The sequence below is a fragment of the Hemiscyllium ocellatum genome, chromosome 10, assembly GCF_020745735.1.
Source record: "Hemiscyllium ocellatum isolate sHemOce1 chromosome 10, sHemOce1.pat.X.cur, whole genome shotgun sequence".
Taxonomy (NCBI): domain Eukaryota; kingdom Metazoa; phylum Chordata; class Chondrichthyes; order Orectolobiformes; family Hemiscylliidae; genus Hemiscyllium; species Hemiscyllium ocellatum.
In genome coordinates, this window is record NC_083410.1 from 85,563,037 (window position 1) to 85,579,038 (window position 16,002).

Consider the following 16,002-nt stretch of genomic DNA (forward strand, 5'->3'; position numbering starts at 1 on the left):
ATTGTACCCAGGTTAAATATGATGTTTCTCTTTCCGCTGACTCAGCTGGCACCAGCCAGCTCTGAGTGGGTCGTTGATCAAGGTTGGGAGTGACACGATCTGCTTGCTTTAACTTCATTAACTGCTCTTTTGAGGACAGCCCCTGTGTAGCTTGAATTGGGGATAGTCTCACGAACAGGTACCAATTTGCTAGGAACTGGTCTTTGTTTTCCTGTATTCAGCAAAGTTAAAGATGGAGATTTGATAAGCTAGGACCAGCAGTGAAGGTTAAGAAAAGAAACTACAAAGCAAAGAGCGAGAAAGAAGTACATTCACAGTGAGTGATGGGGAAATGGCTAATACTAAAAAAGTTGCTTCAGGAGTCACAAAGGGGTGAGTTTTGAGATTACAAAATCACCGAACATGCATTTGATGCAACAACTGAAGATTGCAATCCCAAAAGAAATGGTATTGTAAAGAAATTGCTTTAACTTAAGAATCATTGAAATCTCATGTTTTACATCCAAGGGGGAAGCCAGGGGTAAAACAACAAGATTCCAACTAATATTATCAGGAATTTTGGGCAAGGAAATTTATGAAGGTATGAAATGTGATCCTGCTCATCAGGAAATGGGTTAACTCAGGATATGTTATAGCCACCTTGTCTTGTAGCAATTCTTGGGACATGACTAGCGTATGTATTAGAATTTATTTCCAATCCTTATTGCTGGTGGGAAGGTGATTAGGAGCTGCCTTCTTGAACAGCTACTGTCCATGTGGCATAGATCTCCCACAATACAATTAGGGAGGGAGTTCCAGAATTTTGAGTTTCTGAAGGATCTAAATCAGGCTAGTGAGTGGCTTAGAGAGGAACGTAACACAGTGGTGTTCCCATCTATCTGCTGCCCTCCCCTACCTTTCTCAAAGGTTGGAAGATGCTGTCTAGGATGAATCCTTGCTTGGTTTAGTACACATTGGTGCTACTGAGAGTCAGTAATGGCTGCTTGTGGCTGTGGTGCCAATCTAGAGGACTTTTTTTATCCTGAATGGTGTCATGTTTTCTTGAGTGTTATTGAAGCTGCATCCATCCAGGAAAGTGGAGATTATTCAATCTGAGTAACTCACAGTAACTCAGTTCTGGACCCGTCTCTTGTAGATAATCAGGCTCTGGGGAATCAGGAGGTGAGTTACTCACTGCAGGAATCCTAACCTCTGACCTGCTCTTGGTTTCCACAGCATTTATAAGGGGAGATTCTGGCCAAAGGTGAATCTCAATATATTGATAGTGGGGGATTCAGTGATGATGGTGCCATTGAATGTCTGTTACTAGAGATGCTGTTGCCTGGCATTTGTGTGTGCCAAAATATTATATGCCACCTACAAACTCAAGCCTGGATACTGCCCTGGATTTGCTGCATCTGAGGAATTGCAAATGGTGCTGAACACTGTGCAATCATCAGTGAACATTTGTCCTTGACCTTATGATGGAGGGAAGGTCATTGCTGAAGCAGCTATGTTCCTCTCTCTGAGCCCAGAGGGCCTGGGTTCAAGTCTCACCTTTTCCAGAGTATGGAACAGCACCTCTAAACAGTTTGCCTGCCAGAGGAACTCCTGGAGAGATGTCTTCAAGCTGAGATGACTGACCATCAATAACCACAACCATCTTCCTTTGTGCCAGGTAACAATTAGCAGGAAGTTTTCTCCGAATGCTCAATGACTCCAGTTTTGCCGGGGCTGCTCTCGGTCAAATGCAGCCTTAACGTTAAGGGTTGTCACTCTCATCTCCCCTCTGGAGTTCAGCTTTTCAGCCCATGGTTGAGCCAAGGCTGTAATGCAGTCAGGAGCTGAGGGATCCTGGCAGAACCCCCAGTGAGCAGCAGAGAGCAGGCTATTGTTTGGCAAGTTCTGCTGGATGGTCCTGATGCTGATGCCTATCACATTTGTGGTGATTGAGAGAAGACTGATGGGATGGTCGTTAGTTGGGTTGGGTTTCACTTGCTCTTTGTGAACAGGAAATACCTGGGCAATTTTCCACAATGTCAGAGAAGTGTCACTTGTTGAGGCTATACTGCAGCAGCTTGGCCAAGGGAGGAGCAAGTTCTGGAGCACACATTGTCAGGGCCCATAGCTTTCGCAGTATCCAGTGTCTCCAACCATTTCTGACCAACACCAGAGGGAACCGAAATGGCTTAAGACTGGCATTTATGACGCTAAGGGGTCACTGGAGAAGGCAAAGGTGGAACCTCCATAGAGAATAAGGCCAGGGAAATAATAATAGGGAAATGGCAGGGAAATTGAGTAAGTATTTTGTATCAAGTTTCATAGTCGTCGACACTGATAGCAGTCTGAAAATAATCAAAGAGGTAAAAGGAGGAGAATATATCCTGGGAGTAATCTTCAAGGAATCCTGGGATTGTGGAAATGTCCCAGAGGATTGGGAAAACTGCCGATGGAGCACCTTTACTTGAAAAGGGAAGGAGACAAAGAACAAGTATGTTTAGGCCAGTTGGCGTAACATCAGTCATTGGGAAAGTTACTGTTAATCATCGTTATTGTTATAAATTTAATATGATCAGGCAGAGTCAGCATGGCTTTATGAAGGCTAAACAAAGAGACCTTGGAGTGCAGGTTCATAGCTCTTTGAAGGTAGAGTCGCAGGTAGATAGGATTGTGAAGAAGGCGTTTGGTATGCTTTCCTTTATTGGTCAGAGTATTGAGTACAGGAGTTGGGAGGTCATATTGCGGTTGTACAGGACATTGGTCAGGCCACTGTTGGAATATTGTGTGCAATTCTGGTCTCCTTCCTATTGGAAAGATGTTGTGAAACTTGAAAGGGTTCAGAAATGATTTACAAGGATGTTGCCAGGGTTGGAGGATCTGAGCTACAGGGAGAGGCTGAACAGGCTGGGGCTGTTTTCCCTGGAGGGTTGGAGGCTGAGAAGTGACCTTATAGAGGTTTGTAAAATCATGAGGGGCATGGAGAGGATAAATAGGCAAAGTCTTTTCCCTGGGGTCGGGGAGTCCAGAACTAGAGGGCATAGGTTTAGGGTGAGAGGGGAAAGATATAAAAGGGACCTAAGGGGCAAATGTTTCACACAGACAGTGGTGTGTGTATGGAATGAGCTGCCAAAGGAAGTGGTGAAGGCTGGTACAATTGCAACATTTAAATGGATGGGTATATGAATAGGAAGAGTTTGGAGGGATATGGGCCAGGTGCTGGCAAATAGGACTAGATTCGGTTGGGATATCTGGTCGGCATGGACGGGTTGGACTGAAGGGTCTGTTTCCATGCTGTACATCTCTATGACTCTAAAGCAAACCTGACAAACTTACTAGAATTTTTTGAGATAAAAAGGGAAACAGTGAATGCAATATATTTGAACTTGATAAGATCGCACACGCCAGCCTACTTAGAAAGATAAATGCCCATGGTGTTGGATGTAGTGTATGTGCATGGATAGAGGATTGCTTAATTAATAGAAGACAAAATACTGGTAGAAAGTTTTTTCAGGTTGGCAACCTGTAACTAGTGGAGTGCCACAAAGGTCTAATAATTACAATACATAAGTGACTTGGATGAGACAAGTGAATGTACTATAATCAAGTTTGTGAATGACACAAACATAAGTGGAAAAGCAAGTGGTGAGGGAGACACAAAGAGTCTGCAGAGAGATATAGATGGGGGTTGATAAAGTGGGCAAAAATTTGACAGATGGTATTTAATGTGAGGCCACCCACTTTGGCTGGAAGAATAGAGGAGCTGAAGCTTATTTAAATGGAGAAAGACCACAGAAAGCTACAGAACAGGGAGATTTGGGAGTCCTCATTCACTCATCAGAGAAGTGCAGATCCAAATTGAGCAAATGGAATGTTGGCTTTCATTTCAAAGGGAAGGGTTTGTGAAAGTACAAATATTTTCTGAAAACTATACAAGGTGCCAGTCAGTATTTCAGCTGAATACTGTTTGGGCCCCTTATCTCAGAAAAGATAGAGGGCATCAGTCTGATACCAAGTCTGGAGGTTGAGTTGATTGGGCTTGTACCACTTAGAATATAGAAAATGGGAAGACAAATCTATTGAAATGTATAAGGCCCTTTGGGGACTCGACAGGGTCAATGCAGAAAGATGGTTTCCCTTTGTCAGACAGACTAGGACCACAAGGTGTAATCTCAGATTCGGGGGTTATATATTTCAGACAGATATGGTGAGGAATTTCTTCTCTCAGAGGGTAGTGAATATGGTCATAAGATTGTAAGAAATAGGAACAAGAGTAGGCCATTCAGCCCTTTGAATCCGCTCCTCTACTCGATAGGTTCATAGCTGACCCAGTTCATATTCCTGCTCTTTCTCCATAACCCGTGGTTTCCTAGCTGATCAAAAATCTATCGCAGCCTTAAATTACTCAGGGACTCTGCCCTGAAAACTCTCTGTAGCAAGTCTCACAACTCTCTGATGGAAGAAATTCCTCCATATGTCAGCATTAATGTGGCAGCCTTTATTCTGCGACTATGCCCTCTGGTTCTAGACTTTCCCATGAAGGGGAAACATCCCCTTAGCATTTACCCTGTCAAACCACTCCCCCCAACCCCCCCCCCCCCCCACCCTCCGATAATCCTATGTTTTGCAATGAGACTCTCTCTCAATCTTTATAACTCCAGTGAGTAGAGTCCCAACCTGTTGAACAATTCCTGGTAAGACCATCTATATTATTACAGTTCTAAAGAAGGATCATTGGACATGAAACATTAGCTCTCATCTCCTTCCACAGATGCTGCCAGACTTGCTGAGTTCATCCAGCAATTGCTGCTTTTGTTTCTGATTTACAGCATCTGCAATTCGTTCAGTTTTTCATCAATCTAACCACTTCCACTTGACACCCTTTCATTTCAGCATCACTGAATCCACTCCCATCAAAATCTTGGTGGATACCATGAATCAGAAACAACCGTAAAATAACTGCCTACATGATTGCATCAAAGACTGGGAAATCAATGGCGTGTGACTCACCACCGGACTCCGTATGCTTGTGCCATAATCTATAAGGAACAAGTCAGGAGTGTGATTTCTTTTTCATGTGTTTGGATATTTGTGACTCCAGTGTTATCCAGGACAAATCAGAACCCCTTCTACCAGAAATGTTCACTCCACCCACCACTGCTGGCCATTGGGGAGGGCGAATATGTGAGGGGCTGAGTGGGTGAGTGGGTGAGTGGGTGGATGAGTGTGTGAGTGTGTGAGTGGGTGAGTGAGTGAGTGGGTGAGTGAGTGAGTGGGTGAGTGAGTGAGTGAGTGGGTGAATGAGTGGAGGAGTGCGTGGGTGAGTGGATGGATGAGTGGGTGAGTGGGTGAGTGAGTGGGTGAGTGGGTGAGTGGGTGGATGAGGGGGTGAGTGGGTGAGTGAGTGGGTGAATGAGTGGGGGAGTGTGTGGGTGAGTGGCTGAGTGAGTGGGGGAGAGGGGGAGTGAGTGAGTGCGTGGGTGAGTGAGTGGGTGAGTGAGTAAGTGGGGGAGTGAGTGGGTGAGTGGGTGAGCGAGTGGGTGACTGGGTAGGTCAGTGGATGAATGGGTAAGTGAGTGAGTGGTGAATGAGTGGGTAAGTGAATGGGTGAGTGGGTGGGTAAGTGAATGGGTGAGTGGGTGGGTAAGTGAATGGGTGAGTGGGTGAGTGAGAACGTGTGTGAGTGGGTGAGTGAATGAGTGGATGAGTGAGTATATGAGTGAGTGGGTGAGTTGGTGGGTAAATGGGTGATTAAGTGGGCTAGTGGGTAAGTGAGTGGGTGAGTGAGTAGGTGAGCGAGTGGCTGAGTGAGTGGGTGAGTGGGTAAGTGAGTGGGTAACTGAATGGGTGAGTGGGCGAGTGGGTGTTTGAGTGGGTAAGTGAGTGGGTGAGTGACTGGGTGAGTGGGTAAGTGAGTGGATGAGGGAGTGAGTAGACGATTGAGTGAGTAAGTGGATGAGTGGGTGAGTGAGTGGGGGAGTGGACGAGTGGGTAAGTGAGTGGATGAATGGGTGAGTGGGTGAGTGCGTGGGTGAGTGGAAGAGTGAGTGGATGAGTGGGTAAGTGGGTGGGTGAGTGGGTAAGTGGGTGGATGAGTGGGTGAGTGGATGGGTGAGTGGGTGAGTGAGTGAGGAAGTGAGTGAGTGGTTGAGTGGGTGAGTGGGTGGGTGAGTGGGCGAGTGGGTAAGTGAGTGGGTGAGTGGGTGAGTGGGAGAGTGAGTGGGTAAGTGAGTGGGTAAGTGGGTGAGTGACTGGGTGAGTGGGGAAGTGAGTGGATGAGTGAGTGAGTAGATGATTGAGTGAGTAAGTGAATGAGTGAGTGTATGAGTGGGTGAGTGAGTGGGTGAGTGGGCGAGTGTGTAAGTGAGTGGATAAATGGGTGAGTGGGTGAGTGCGTGGGTGACTGGGAGAGTGAATAGGCGAGTCAATGGGTAGGTGAGTGGATGAGTGGTTGAGTGGGTGAGTGGGTGAGTGGGTAAGTCAGTGGATGAATGGGTGAGTGGGTGAGTGAGTGGGTGAGTGGGTAAGTTAGTGGGTAAGTGAGTGAGGGAGTGGGCGAGTGGGTGTTTGAGTGGGTAAGTGAGTGGGTGAGTGAGGGAGTGAGTGGATAGCTGAGTGGGTGAGTGTGTGGGTGAGTGGGTAAGTGAGTGGGTGAGTCGGTGAGTGGGTGGGTGAGTGAGTGAGGGAGTGAGTGGGTGAGTGGGTGGGTGTAGTGGGTGAGTGAGTGAGTGATTGAGTGAGTAGTTGAGTGGGTGATTAAGTGGGTGAGTGAGTGGCAGAGTTGGTGAGTGAGTAAGTGGGTGAGTGAATGAGGGTGTGGGTGATTAAGTGGGTGAGTGAGCGGGTTAGTCAGTGGATGAGTGGGTGAGTAGGTGGGTGAGTGAGTGGCTGAGTGGGTGAGTGAGTGGGTGAGAGGGTGAGTGGGTAAGTGAGTGGATGAGGGGTGAGTGGGTGGTTGAGTGGGTGGTTGAGTGTGTAAGTGAGTGGGTGAGTGAGTGGGTGAGTGCGTGAGTGAGTGCGTGAGTGGGTGAATGAGTGAGTGAGTGGATGAGTGAGCGTATGAGTGAGTGGGTGAGTGAGTGGGTGAGTGGGTGGGTGAGTGGGCGAGTGGGTAAGTGTGTGGATGAATGGGTGAGTGGGTGAGTGGGATAGTGAGTGGGTGAGTGTGTGAGTGTGTGGGTGAGCGGGTTAGTCAGTGAGTGAGTGGGTGAATAGGTGGTTGAGTGGGTGCTTGAGTGAGTGGTTGAGTGGGTGAGTGGGCAAGTAGTTGAGTGGGTGAGTAGGTGGGTGAGTGAGTGGTTGAGTGGGTGAGTGAGTGGTGAGTGAGTGGATGAGTGAGTGGGTGGGTGAGTGAGTGATTGAATGAGTGGGTGAGTGAGTGGGTGAGTGAATGAGTGGTGAGTGAGTGGGTAAGTGAGTGGGCGAGTGAGTGAGTAGGTGATTGAGTAAGTGGATGAGTGAGTGTATGAGTGAGTGGGTGGGTGAGTGTGTGAGTGGGCGAGTGGGTAAGTGTGTGGATGAATAGGTGAGTGGGTGAGTGGGTGAGTAGGTGGGTGAGTGAGTGGTTGAGTGGGTGAGTGAGTGAGTGAGTGAGTGGATAAGTGAGTGGATGAGGGGTGAGTGGGTGGTTGATGGGTGGTTGAGTGGGTGAGTGGGTGAGTAGGCGGGTAAGTGAGTGGGTAAGTGAGTGGGTGAGTAGGTGATTGAGTGAGTAAGTGGATGAGTGAGTGTATGAGTGAGTGGGTGGGTGAGTGTGTGAGTGGGCGAGTGGGTAAGTGTGTGGATGAATACGTGAGTGGGTGAGTGGGAGAGTGAGTGGGTGAGTGGGTGACTGTGTGGGTGAGCGGGTTAGTCAGTGAGTGAGTGGGTGAGTAGGTGGGTGAGTGAGTGGTTGAGTGGGTGAGTGAGTGGATGAGAGGGTGAGTGGATAAGTGAGTGGATGAGGGGTGAGTGGGTGGTTGATGGGCGGTTGAGTGGGTGAGTGGGTGAGTGGGTGAGTAGGTGGGTGAGTAGGAGGGTGAGTGAGTGGGTGAGTGGGTGATTAAGTGGGTGAGTGAGTGGGTGAATGAGTGGGTGAGTGAGTGGGTGAATGAGTGGGTGATTGAGTGGGTGAGTGAGTGGGTGAGTGACTGGAGGTGTAGGTGATTAAGTGGGTGTGTTGGTGGGTGAGTGAGCGGGTTAGTCAGTGGGTGAGCTGGTGAGTAGGTGGTTGAGTGGGTGGTTGAGTGGGTGAGTGAGTGGATGAGTGGGTGAGTGAGTGATTGAGTGAGTGGATGAGTGAGTGGGTGAGTAGGTGCGTGAGTGGGTGAATGAGTGGGTGAATGAGTGGGTGAATGGGTGAGTGAGTGGGTAAGTGAGTGGGTGAGTGGGCGAGTGGGTGTTTGAGTGGGTAAGTGAGTGGGTGAGTGAGTGAGTAGGTGATTGAGTAAGTGGATGAGTGAGTGTATGAGTGAGTGGGTAAGTGCGTGGGTGAGTGGGCGAGTGGGTAAGTGTGTGGATGAATGGGTGAGTGGGTGAGTGCGTGGGTGAGTGGGAGAGTGAGTGGATGAGTGCGTGGGTGAGTGGGAGAGTGAGTGGGTGAGTGTGTGGGTGAGCGGGTTAGTCAGTGAGTGAGTGGGTGAGTAGGTGGGTTAGTGAGTGGGTGAGTGAGTGGATGAGAGGGTGAGTGGGTAAGTGAGTGGATGAGGGGCAAGTGGGTGGTTGAGTGGGTGAGTAGGTAAGTGGGTGAGTGAGTGGGCGAGTGGGTGTGTAGGTGAGTGAGTGAGTAGTTGAGTAGGTGAGTAGGTGGGTGAGTGAGTGGTTGAGTGGGTGAGTGAGTGAGTGGGTGAGTGAGTGGGTGGGTGAGTGGGTGAGTGGGTGAGTGAGTGGGTGAGTGAGTGGGTGAGTGAGTGAGTGAGTGAGTGGGTGAGTGAGTGGGTGTGTGCGTCAGTGGGTGAGTGAGTGAGTGGGTGAGTGAGTGGGTGAGTGGGTGAGTGAGTGGGTGAATGAATGGGTGAGTGAGTGAGTGAGTGGTTGAGTGGGTGATTAAGTGGGTGAGTGAGTGGCAGAGTTGGTGAGTGAGTGAGTGGGTGAGTGAATGGGTGTGTGGGTGAGTAAGTTGGTGAGTTGGTGGGTGAATGAACGGGTTAGGTAGTGGATGAGTGGGTGAGTAGGTGGATGAGTGTGTGGGTGAGTGGGTGAGTGAGTGGGTGAGAGGGTAAGTGGGTAAGTGAGTGAATGAGGCGTGAGTGGATGAGTGAGTGGGTGAGTGAGTGATTGAGTGGATGGGTGAGTGGGTGTGTGCGTGAGTGGGTGAGTGGGTGAGTGGGTGACTGTGTGAGTGAGTGAGAGTGTGAGTGAGTGAGAGTGTGAGTGAGTGAGTGAATTGGTGAGTGGGTGCATGGGTGAGTGAGTAAGTGAGTGAGTGAGCGAATGAGTGGGTGACTGGGTGAGTGAGTGAGTGGGTGAGTGAGTGAGTGAGTGAGTGGGTGAGTGAGTGAGTGAGTTGGTGGGTGGGTGAGTGGGTAATTGAGTGGGTGAGTGGGTGATTGAGTGAGTGAGTGGGTGAATGAGTGGGTGAGGGAGTGAGTGGGTGAATGAGTGAGTGAGTGGGTGACTGGGTGAGTATTTGACTGGGTGAGTGGGTGACTGGGTGAGTGGGTGTGTGAGTGGGTGAGTGGTTGAGTGAGTGAGTGAGTGGGTAAGTTAGTGGGTGAGTGACTGGGTGAGTGGGTGCGTGAGTGGGTGAGTTGCTGAGTGGGTGAGTGGTTGAGTGAGTGAGTGAGTGGGTGCGTGAGTGGGTGAGTTGCTGAGTGGGTGAGTGAGTGACTGTGTGAGTGGGTGAGTGAGTGGGTGAGTGGGTGACTGTGTGAGTGAGTGAGTGTATGAGTGTGTGAGTGAGTGAGTGAGTGGGTGAGTGAGTGTATGAGAGGGGAAGTGAGTGGGTGAATGGGTGAGTGAGTGGGTATGTTAGTGGGTGAGTGACTGGGTGAGTGGGTGAGTGAGTGGGTGAGTGGATGAGTGGGTGAGTGAGTGAGTGAGTGCGTGAGTGAGTGAGTGAGTGGGTGTCTGGGTGAGTGAGTGAGTGGGTGAGTGGTTGAGTGAGTGGCTGAGTGAGTGAGTGAATGAGTAGGTGAGTGGGTGGGTGAGTGAGTGGGTGGGTGACTGGGTGAGTGAGTGGGTGAGTGAGTGAGTGAGTGGGTGAGTGGGTGAGTGGGTGACTGTGTGAGTGAGTGAGAGTGTGAGTGAGTGAGAGTGTGAGAGAGTGAGTGAGTGGGTGAATGGGTGAGTGAGTGGGTAAGTTAGTGGGTGAGTGACTGGGTGAGTGGGTGAGTGAGTGGGTGAGTGGGTGAGTGTGTGAGTAAGTGGGTGAGTTAGCGTGTGAGTGGGTGTGTGAGTGAGTGGGTGAGTGGGTGAGTGAGTTGGTGAGTGAGTGAGTGGGTGAGTGAATTAGTGAGTGGGTGCATGGGTGAGTGGGTGAGTGAGTGAGTGGGTAGGTGAGTGGGTGAGTGAGGGTGAGTGTGTAGGTGAGTGGGTGGATGAATGGGTGAGTGAGTGAGTGGTCGAGTGGGTGATTAAGTGGGTGAATGAGTGGCAGAGTTGGTGAGTGAGTGAGTAGGTGAGTGAGTGGGTGTGTGGGTGAGTGAGTGGGTGAGTGGGTGAGTGAGTGGGTGAATGAGTGGGTGAGTGAGTGGGTGGTTGAGTGGGTGAGTGCGTGAGTGAGTGAGAGTGGGTGAGTGAGTGGGTGGGTGAGTGAGTGGGTGAGTGAGTGGATGTGTGGGTGAGTGAGTGAGTGAGTGGGTGAGTGAGTGAGTGATTGATTGAGTGAGTGAGTCGGTGAGTGAGTGAGTGGGTGAGTGGGGGAGTGAGTGGATAAGTCAGTGAGTGGGTGAGTGGGTGAGTGAATGGGTGAATGAGTGGGTGAATGAGTGGGTGAGTGAGTGAGTGAGAGTGGGTGAGTGAGTGGGTGAGTGAGTGACTGGGTGAGTGAGTGGGTGAGTGAGTGGGTGTGTGGGTGAGTGAGTGGGTGAGTGAGTGAGTGAGTGAGTGAGAGTGGGTGAGTGAGTGGGTGAGTGAGTGAGTGAGTGAGTTGGTGAGTGGGTGAGTGGGTGATTGAGTGGGTGAGTGGGTGTTTGAGTGAGTGAGTGGGTGACTGGGTGAGTTAGTGAGTGATTGATTGAGTGGGTGTGTGGGTGAGTGAGTGGGTGAGTGAGTGAGTGAGTGAGAGTGGGTGAGTGAGTGGGTGAGTGAGTGAGTGAGTGAGAGTGGGTGAGTGAGTGGGTGAGTGAGTGAGTGAGTTGGTGAGTGGGTGAGTGGGTGATTGAGTGGGTGAGTGGGTGTTTGAGTGAGTGAGTGGGTGACTGGGTGAGTGAGTGAGTGTTTGAATGAGTGGGTGAATGAGTGGGTGACTGGGTGAGTGGGTGAGTGGGTGAGTGGGTGAGTGAGTGAGTGAGTGGGTGAGTTATTGAGTGAGTGAGTGAGTGGGTAAGTTAGTGGGTGAGTGGGTGAGTGAGTGGGTGAGTGAGTGAGTGAGTGAGTTGGTGAGTGGGTGAGTAGGTGATTGCGTGGGTGGATGGGTGAGTGAGTGGGTGAGTGAGTGGGTCAGTGATTGAGTGGGTGAGTGGGTGAGTTAGCGATGGGTGAGTGAGTGAGGGTGTGAGTAGGTGAGTTGCTGTGTGGGTGCGTGAGTGAGTTTATGAGTGAGTGGTGAGTGAGTGGGCATCTGGGTGAGTGGGTGAGTGGTAGTGTGACTGGGTGAGTGAGTGAGTAGGTGAGTGGGTGGGTGAGTGGGTGAGTGAGTGAGTGGGTGAGTGAGTGGGTGAGTGAGTGAGTGAGTGAGTGGGTGAGTGAGTGGGTGAGTGAGTGGGTGAGTTGATGAGTGAGTGACTGGGTGAGTGAGTGGGGGAGTGAGTGGGTGAGTGGGTGACTGTGTGAGTGTGTGTGAGTGAGTGAGTAGGTGAGTGGGTGAGTGAGTGGGTGAGTGAGTGAGTGTGTGAGAGGGTGAGTGAGTGGGTGAATGGGTGAGTGAGTGGGTAAGTTATTGGGTGAGTGACTGGGTGAGTGGGTGAGTGAGTGGGTGAGTGGGTGAGTGTGTAAGTGGGTGAGTTAGCATGTGAGTGGGTGTGTGAGTGAGTGGGTCAGTGAATTAGTGAGTGGGTGCATGGGTGAGTGAGTGAGTGGGCGAGTCAGTGGGCGAGTCAGTGGGTAACTGGGTGAGTGAGTGGGTGAGTGAGTGAGTGAGTAGGTGAGTGGGTAGGTGAGTGGGTGGGTGGGTGAGTGGGTGAGTGGGTGAGTGAGTGGGTGATTGGGTAAAAAATGAGGTCTGCAGCTGCTGGAGATCACAGTTGAAAATGTGTTGCTGGTTAAAGCACAGCAGGTCAGGCAGCATCCAAGGAATAGGAAATTCGACGTTTCGGGCATAAGCCCTTATTCCCGAAACGTCGAATTTCCTATTCTTTGGATGCTGCCTGACCTGCTGTGCTTTAACCACAAACACATTTTCAACTGAGTGGGTGATTGGGTGACTGGGTGACTGGGTGAGTGAGTGGGTGAGTGAGTGAGTGGGTGAGTGAGTGAGTGAGTTGGTGAGTGGATGATTGGGTCAGTGAGTGGGCGAGTGAGCAGGTGAGTGAGTGGGTGAGTGGGTGAGTGAGTGAGTGGGTGAGTGGGTGAGTGAGTGAGTGGGTGTGTGGGTGAGTGAGTGGGTGAGTGAATGGGTGTGTGGGTGATTAAGTGGGTGTGTTGGTGGGTGAGTGAGCGGGTTACTCAGTGGGTGAGTGGGTGAGTGAGTGAGTGGGTGAGTGAGTGTGTGGAGTGACTGAGTAATTAGGTGAGTGAGTGGGTGAGTGGGGGAGTGAGTGGATAAGTGAGTGAGTGGGTGAGTGAGTGGGTGATTGAGTGGGTGAGTGAGTGGGTGAGTGAGTGAGTGGGTGAGTGAGTGAGTGGGTGAGTGAGTGAGTGGGTGAATGAGTGGGTGAGTGAGTGAGTAAGTGGGTGGGTGAGTGGGTGTGTGGGGGAGTGAGTGGGTGAGTGAGTGAGTAAGTGGGTGGGTGAGTGGGTGTGTGGGGGAGTGAGTGGGTGAGTAAGTGAGTGGGTGAGTGAGTGGGTGTATGGGTGAGTGAGTGAGTGGGCGAATGTGTGGGTGAGTGAGTGAGTGGGTGAGTGAGTGAGTGAGTTGGTGAGTGAGTGGGTGAGTGAATTGGTGTGTGGGTGATTAAGTGGGTGTGTTGGTGAGTGAGTAAGTGGGTGAGTGGGTGACCGAGTGAGTGGGTCAGTGAGTGGGTGAGTGAGTGAGTAGGTGAGTGAGTGGGTGTGTGTGGGAGTGAGTGGATAAGGCAGTGAGTGAGTGAGTGGGTGAGTAAGTGGGTGAGTAAGTGGGTGAGTGGGTGGGTGAGTGAGTAGGTGAGTGAGTGAGTGACTGGGTGAGAGGGTGAGTGTGTGAGTGAGTGGGTGAGAGGGTGAGTGTGTGAGTGAGTGGGTGGGTGAGTGGGTGGGTGAGTGGGTGTGTGGGGGAGTGAGTGGGTGAGTGAGTGAGTGGGCGAATGTGTGGGTGAGTGAGTGAGTGAGTTGGTGAGTGAGTGGGTGAGTGAATGGGTGTGTGGGTGATTAAGTGGGTGTGTTGGTGAGTGAGTAAGTGGGTGAGTGGGTGAGTGAGTGAGTGGGTCAGTGAGTGCGTGAGTGAGTGAGTAGGTGAGTGAGTGGGTGTGTGTGGGAGTGAGTGAGTGGGTCAGTGAGTCAGTGGGTGAGTGTGGGAGTGAGTGGATAAGTCAGTGATTGAGTGAGCTGGTGAGTGGGTGAGTGAATGGGTGAGTGGGTGAGTAAGTGGGTGAGTCGGTGGGTGAGTGAGCGGGTTAGTCAGTAGGTGAGTGGGTGAGTAAGTGGGTTAGTGAGTAGGTGAGTGTGTGAGTGACTGGGTGAGAGGGTGAGTGTGTGAGTGAGTGGGTGGGTGAGTGAGTGAGTGGGTGGGTAAGTGGGTGGGTGAGTGAGTGTGTGAGTGGGTGAGTGATTGAGTGGTGTGTGGGTGAGTGAGTGGGTGAGTGAGTGAGTGAGTGGGTAAGTGAGTGGGTGAGTGAGTGAGTGAGTGGGTGAGTGGATGATTGGGTCGGTGAGTGGGCGAGTGAGCAGGTGAGTGAGTGGGTGAGTGGGTGAGTGGGTGAGTGAGTGAGTGAGGGTGTGGGTGACTGGGTGAGTGAATTGGTGAGTGAGTGAGTGGGTGAGTGAGTGAGTGGGTGAGTGGGTGAGTTGGTGAGTGGGTGACTGGGTGACTGCATGAGTGGGTGAGTGAGTGGGTGAGTGGGTGAGTGAGTGGGTGAGTGAGTGAGTGGGTGAGTGAGTGGGTGAGTGGGTGAGTGAGTGAGTGGGTGAGTGAGTGGGTGTGTGAGTGAGTGTGTGAGTGTGAGTGGATGATTGAGTGAGTGGGTGAGTGGGTGAGTGGCTGAGTGTGTGAATGAGTGGGCAAGTGAGTGAGTGGGTGAGTGAGTGTGTGAATGGGTGAGTGAGTGAGTAAGTGAGTGGGAAAGCTAGTGGGTGAGTGACTGGGTGAGAGGTTGAGTGAGTGTGTGAATGGGTGAGTGATTGAGTGGGTGAGTGGATGAGTGTGTTGGTGAATGGGTGAGTGAATTGGTGTGTGGGTGCATGGGTGAGTGAGTAAGTGAGTGAGTGAGTGGGCGAATGAGGCAGTGAGTGGGTGAGTGAGTGGGTGACTGAGTGAGTGGGTGACTGGGTGAGTGGGTGACTGTGTGAGTGAGTGCGATTATGAGTGTGTGAGTGAGTGAGTGGGTGAGTGGGTGAGTGAGTAGGTGAGTGAGTGTGTGAAAGGGTGAGTGAGTGGGTGAATGGGTGAGTGAGTGAGTGGTAAGTTAGTGGGTGAGTGACTGGGTGAGTGGGTGAGTGAGTGGTGAGTGGGTAAGTGTGTGAGTAAGTGGGTGAGTTAGCATGTGAGTGGGTGTGTGAATGAGTGGGTGAGTGCGTTGGTGAGTGAGTGAGTGGGTGACTGGGTGCGTTTCCTCAGGGGTCATCTCCCAGACCATCCAGGACCTCATCACCTCAGGGGATCTCCCATCCACCGCCTCCAACCTCATAGTCCCACAACCCCGCACCGCCCATTTCTACCTCCTGCCCAAAATCCACAAACGTGCCTGCCCCGGCCGACCCATTGTCTCAGCCTGCTCCTGCCCCACCGAACTCATCTCCCAATACCTCGACACGGTCCTGTCCCCTTTAGTCCAAGAACTCCCCACCTACATTCGGGACACCACCCATGCCCTCCACCTCCTCCAGGATTTTCACTTCCCCGGTCCCCAACGCCTTATTTTCACTATGGACATCCAGTCCCTGTACACCTCCATCCCCCATCATGAAGGACTCAAAGCCCTCCGCTTCTTCCTTTCCCGCCGCACCAACCAGTACCCTTCCACTGACACCCTCCTTCGACTGACTGAACTGGTCCTCACCCTGAATAACTTCTCTTTTCAATCCTCCCACTTCCTCCAAACTAAAGGAGTTGCCATGGGCACCCGCATGGGCCCCAGCTATGCCTGCCTCTTCGTAGGATATGTGGAACAGTCCATCTTCTGCAACTACACTGGCACCACCCCCCACCTTTTCCTCCGCTACATCGATGACTGTATCGGCGCTGCCTCGTGCTCCCACGAGGAGGTTGAACAGTTCATCAACTTTACTAACTCCTTCCATCCCGACCTGAAATTCACCTGGACTGTCTCAGACTCCTCCCTCCCCTTCCTAGACCTTTCCATTTCTATCTCGGGCGACCGACTCAACACAGACATCTATTATAAACCGACTGACTCCCACAGCTACCTGGACTACACCTCCTCCCACCCTGCCCCCTGTAAAAACTCCATCCCATATTCCCAATTCCTTCGTCTCCGCCGCATCTGCTCCCAGGAGGACCAATTCCAACACCGCACAGCCCAGATGGCCTCCTTCTTCAAGGACCGCAGATTCCCCCCAGACGTGATCGACGATGCCCTCCACCGCATCTCCTCCACTTCCCGCTCCTCCGCCCTTGAGCCCCGCTCCTCCAAC

At 51.4% G+C, this 16,002-nt stretch overlaps 1 protein-coding gene across 1 annotated transcript in view; it reads right to left on the reverse strand.

The window, feature by feature from the left end:
• The window catches only part of LOC132819576 (solute carrier family 22 member 2-like), a 36,051-nt gene that overhangs the window by 16,943 nt on the left and 3,106 nt on the right, over positions 1 to 16,002 (reverse strand). The gene's annotated exons all lie outside the window — the stretch shown is intronic.